The sequence below is a fragment of the Condylura cristata genome, unplaced genomic scaffold (genome assembly GCF_000260355.1).
Source record: "Condylura cristata isolate star-nosed mole 26May11 unplaced genomic scaffold, ConCri1.0 scaffold00029, whole genome shotgun sequence".
NCBI classification, from domain to species: Eukaryota; Metazoa; Chordata; class Mammalia; order Eulipotyphla; family Talpidae; genus Condylura; species Condylura cristata.
This window is the reverse complement of record NW_004567130.1, coordinates 21,547,441-21,553,357: the sequence shown is the minus strand read 5'-3', so window position 1 is coordinate 21,553,357 and position 5,917 is coordinate 21,547,441.

The following is a 5,917-nucleotide window of genomic DNA, read 5'->3' as shown; positions in this document are numbered from 1 at the left end:
TCCCTGGGTGTTCCTGCTCAGCAGCAAAGTGCCACCCATGTGGCGCCCTCCCCTGAGCTCAGGAACACCCAGACACTCGGCTTCGCCACTGCCCGCCACCCACCAGCCTCCAGGAGACCCGGCAGAAGCGAGCTGCCAGCCCACAGGCGGGCCACACGCCCGTGCCCAGCAAAGCAGCAAAACAGCGCTCACACACCCCAAAACCAGCATGCGCGTCATGTTGCTGTCTACTGTGACAGCTGCGTGTAATGCACCTAGCACAGGCCAGATGACAACTCCCACAGAGACGTGAGGAAGGGGATGGAAGGCAGTGGGGAGGGCCGGTGCTTCTGGGAGCCGCCAGGGCCCGAGGCTGGTTTTGTTTAACAAGAACACAGCGGGTTCTCTAGGAAACTCGGAGAAGGAGCCAACCCCCCCCAACCCCACCCCCACCCCCCGTGAGCAGGCGCCTGTCTCCTCCAGCCGGGCAGGGTGGCTTAAACAGCAGAAATTTATTTCCCCGTTTGCAGACTGCCCGCCCAGGATCAATGCCGAGCCCTCTCGCGTTCCCAACGGCGCCCGGCGGCGTGTCCTCCCACCACGGAGCCGGAGAGGCCCTGGGCTGTCCTCTGAGGGGCCCACCCTGCTAGACTAGGGCCCATGGGATGCCCCCTTCCCCTTCATGGGGTCCGCGCAGCCTCCACCCCCCATTAAGGCTCCAACACAGGACTTGGGGAGGACACACGACTTGAGTCCATGGCGGTGCCCCGAGGGCTGGCCACTCGGCCTGCCCAACTGCCCTCTGGCCTGCTTGTGAATGAAGCGGCAGCTTGCGTGGGGGAGGGGCAGCGCGATGCTAATTTTTGTGGTTTTCCATGTGGCGACATATATTTGGGTTGCTTTAAAAATAGTTTCTGCAAATCATGGACAAACAGTATCTGACTGAGACAATTTGCTGTCGACAGCAGCCCTGCTTTATGTCAATGGGAGAAAATGCCCAATTTTAGTCATGCTTCTGAATCCACACGCCCCTGCGGAACGACCGCTGTCCACCCCGGCCACCCCACCAGCCGGGCTCCGCCGGCCGACGCTGCCCCCTGCTGGAAGGCCGCGGGCATGACAGGGCGCCGCTGGAGGAAAGCCCGCCGGGCTGGCCGCGCCGGCTCTGCCCTGACCCCGCAACGCCCTCGCGGCGAGAGACCCCGCTTCCTTCCGCGGCTCCCTCTACCTCTCTGACGCCACCATGGCTGCAGCCATGATGAGGGCACAGAGGGCCTCCCTGTTCGGGCACCGTGGCAAGCCCAAGCCCTGTGCATTTACTCCTCCCAGTGCGCATCACCGTCGGCGCCCAGAGCGGAGAAGCGTCTGGCCGACGCCGCCCTGCAAGTAAACACCAGAGGCAGGATTTGAACCCAGGATCAGGCCGGTGCAGGTGGGCCCGTGAGCAGGCAGGAGCAGGGCAGAGTGAGGCGGGCCATGGTGGGGGGTAAACAGGGCACTGGGGGTGCCCAGAGGCGGGCTCCGGGCCCCAAGAGGGGCTGTGAGGCCCCACAGACACACTGTGCAAAGGAGGGACCAGCCGAGGCCGCTTTACACGCTGAGTCCAGGGGCTCCGTGTACCCCCGGGCTGGGGATACCAAGTCTTGCCCATGGCTCTTCAGGGCCGGCGGGAAAGTGAAGCTGAGAAGGACGTGCACACCGCGGCTCCAGGTGGCCAGAGCAGCGTCTGGGTGGGGCTGCACAGGTGAGGTGGGCAGAGACCAATCACCAGGGAAGGCTTGCGGGGGAGGGGCCTGTGCGCCTTCTCCGGGCACCTGCCGGGGCATGGGGGGACCACCTTTGCACACGGTCGGGTTGCTTGGGCTGCTTGAGGCTTACAACCAGGGAAGATGGATGAGGAAGCTGAGCCAGAGAACTGGGGTTCTGAAGGGGGCCAAGGTGTGGGCTGCGAAGACCTGGAAGAGGTGGTGTGGGTGGCCCCCATTCCAGGCTCAGCGAGGGGTGGGCCCGAGAGGTGTCAGGAAATGACCAGGTGGTAGGCTGGGGGCACAGTGGATCCCCGCAGGGGGCAGGAGGGAGGAGAGGCAGGACTGGGGGTGTCTGAGGGTGGAGGCGCTGAGATTAGTTCAGGCAGTGGCGTCAGATGAACAGGACGGACACCTCCCAGAGAGAAGGCCCAGGCCTGGACATGTGGGCCTGGAGGTCAAGAACAAGGTCTGAGCAGGAAATGCGGCTGCTGGCCGCATCGGGACAGGCGGTGGCTAACCCAGGGAGGCCAGAGAGCTCACACTAGCACGCTGAGAAGAGCAGAATCAGAACTGTATGCAACGGAGCCTAGCTTCTTACAGTCAAAAGAGAAACACCAGATCGTAAACAGTGGTTTTTGGAAAGCTGGGCTCATGGGAGTTTTTATTTCCTGCCTCACCGTTTTCTGTTTATTCAAAAATTTCCCGGTAAGCATAATTTCATTCCCAAACCAGAACTATTTCCAGGCGTAGACACTTCACTCACTAACCCCGTGACCAAACCATCAGAGCCCTACTGGCAGAGGGGGTGCCCCCTCCTGAGCCCCCAAACCCTCCCCTTAGGGTGCTTACCACACACTGGTGTGAATGTTTAACTGTGGGAGAGAGTGAGTCTCCGCCAGCCTGGTGCCCACAGCTCCCACCCACGTGGCTGGCAAATGTCAGTGGCATGAATGGAAAATAAAATAAGACTTAGAAGGTCAAGCAGACCCTGAGTGACCCACGGGCAGGCAAGGCCTCGGGACCCCAGGGCCCCTGACGCGCCCTGGCCAGGATCACAGCAGCTGCTGGCTTGCTCTTTAGGGAGCTCACAAATGCTTGGCAAAACACCAACACGTAAACAGATGAGCTCATTAAAAAGTAATGCACTTTTACAGGGAACAACTTGGAGAGAGAGGCTCCAGCTTTGCAAGCACGTACCTGCCGGCCAGCACAGCGCTCTCCGTGTTTGTGTACAGACATCACAGCCCACACGGCAAGTGACCTCGCAGCAAGGACATCTGCTCACGGGCCGCAGACCACTGTCATCATGGAGACCAGCTAAACACACTGGGATGCAGCTGTGGCCGTGACTGGAACAGCCGTGAGTACCGGGAAGAAAGGCGCTCCAGGCGCCTTCCTTGGAGAGGCTAGAGGGGTGAGGGATGAGGGCAGAGCAGCCAGCGCTCAAGGAACGTCGTTTCGCTCAATGTCATTTTATTAGAACCTTGATGATGAGGGGAAAAAACATGATCCCCGGCACAGTCTCCACAACTTCTCCCGAGTCCACACGGCTTGGCTCCAGGGACTCTGGCCTCCTCCCACATCCCAAAGGTGTTGTGAGGCAGGTTTGCATCTCGGTTGCCCCAGTCTGAGTGTGGGCATGGAGGTGCCCCTGGCACGGGAGGGGTCCCAGCCGGTGTCGGCACCTGCCTGTGCCCTGAGCTGCTGGGTTGGGCTTAGCTGCCTGGACTTGGGGCTGGAGTAACTGGGCTGGAAATTGAGTACTGTAAATACTAAAGGATTCATACCTACATGCTTCGTAATAAAAATGCTGGCAGACAAAGAGAAAAAATGGAAGGAGTAAGAGGAAAATGTTATAGCACATACCAGGCAACTTCATGAGAATGTAGCTAACTGCTCATCCCAAACAATGGCGGCCAGAGGCGGTGGCATGGTCATCCAAAGTGACGAAAGGAAAAATGTAACTGTCAGCCCAGAATCCCAGACGACCCGGACATTCTCAGTTAAAACAAGAATCTGTTGCCAGCAATCCATCTTGTAAAAATGTACCTGCCAGATTGCAAAGAAAGATACACAACTATCTCTGTTCACAGATGGTGCAATCTCGGATGAGAAAGGCCCTTTGGAATCCACTGAAAAGCTATCTGAACTAAGAACTGAGTTCGGTCAAGCCGAAGGTGCAAGATCAACATGTAAAAATCAACAGCATCTCTGTACATTTGCGATGAGCAATCTGAAATTAAACTTCATGTCCAAGGTCAACTGACACACCAAGGTGCCAACACAATTCAGCGTGTTGTTTGGGACGGTGACAAGCTGGATTCTTGACATCCCACTGGCGGGAACTTACTTGAGAAAGAAAAGGCTGAGCTCAGCATGACCGCTTGGTGGGCCATGAGAATCGAAAATTCACGTCCACATCAAACCTCATACATAAATGTTCACAGCAGCATTGCACAGAACTGCCAAAAAGCAGACGCTGTTCACGTTCCTTCAACTAACCAATAGATGGAGAAAATCGGCATGCCGGACCATCGACCGTCATTTGGGACTAAAATGGAAGACGTTCTGGTGCCCATCCCAAGAGGGAGCCCTGAACCCGCAGCAGTGCGTGAGAGAAGCCAGACACGGAGACACTAAACTGCGTGGCTCCAGCTGCGTGGATGTGCAGAAGAAACAGCATGTAGGCTAGCGATGGTCTGGGCCAGAGCCGGTGGGGAAGGGGTGTTCGAGGACCAGGCGGGGAACGATACTGATGAGATAGTCTAACACTGACGCGGGGACGGTCGTTGACAAACCTAATGACAGCTGCCAATTAAAGCAGCGCCCCACACCTTGCGAATGGTCCGCTCCAAAAGCAAACAAGTGCCGGGGAGGATGTGGAGGTAAAGGCACCCCATTACACTGTGGGGGTGCATCTGCGCGTGAGCAGGAGCAGCCATGCTGCGAAGCACTGGGATTGCCTTCACAGGGTGAGCGTGGCAATGCGTCAGACCCAGCGACTGGCTCCGTCGTGCGTCCGACTGTGCAGCCGTCAACACGAACCCCTGTGTCCGTCGTGTTCACAGCAGCCTGGAAGTGGGAGCAGCCCCAGATCCCGGCAGGGTGACTGGACTGTGGGAGGCACACGCCACGGATAACAGAGAAGGAAAGGCAGCCCTGTTCAACAAAGTGGAGGGGGTGAGGGAGAGTGATGTGGCGAAGCAAGCGAGAATGGTTTTAAAAACTGCTGGACACTTACACAGATGACTCAATAATGGGAACACAAGCCAGAGCACGTCCATAGCCTGAGGCAGAGCCTGGGCCCCGAAAGCCTGGCAGTGCCCGGGTCAGCTGCACCGCGCTGTGGAAATCCAAGCTCCAGCGTCTCGGCCCTGCCCACCCCCCAGAGCCTCGCCCCTCTGCCCCCTCCAGGCACTCACAGCATTCTCTGAGCCCCTGGGTTCAGCCTTAGCTGCTCGGCCAAGTACCTGACACTCCCCTTGGGCAGGAAGCCAACGAAACCCACCACTTCTGCACTAGGAGCAGAGAGAAGTCTGCACAGAGACTTGCCCTGTCAGGCAGGTGGCGGGAGGAGGCGGCCGTGAGCAGGTGTGGGCCGGTGAGCAGGTGCTGTCTCTTCCCGCTGTTCCAAAACCACCGTCCCCGTGCAATGAAGTCTGCCTGGGCAGGCCCAGGGGGCACGAGGGAAATAAAACACCATGAAGGCAGGCCCTACTTGGGGCAGCTTCATGTCTCAGAACCGGAGACATTCCCCTGGGGATGAGGTGGGTTCAAGTTCTGTGGAAACTTTAGCAGGGCAGGAGGATGGCGGGAGGGACGTGTGCCCGGGCCGAAGGCAACAGTCGCCAAGAGCTTCAGCACACAACCCTGGGTGCGGTTTTCTATTTTTTTTTTTTTTAAGATTTATTTATTTATGCACACAAGAACTGGGGGGTCAGGCCAGAGGTGCAGGGGTGAGAGAATTCACCAGCGACAGAGCGGGGAGCAGAACAGGCCGACTGACGAAATCCACTGCTGAGGGGAGCAGCGGGCGGGTCAGGAGAGGTCTGCTGGGCCCTGTGGGTCACCTCCCTGGCTGGGACCGAACTCTGCTGCAGGGCTGCAAGAGCTCAGTGCTGTGTTTTAACCCGCTGGCCACCAGGGAGGCCCTCTAGAGTCTTTTCTGGTAAAACGGAACTATTTTTTTT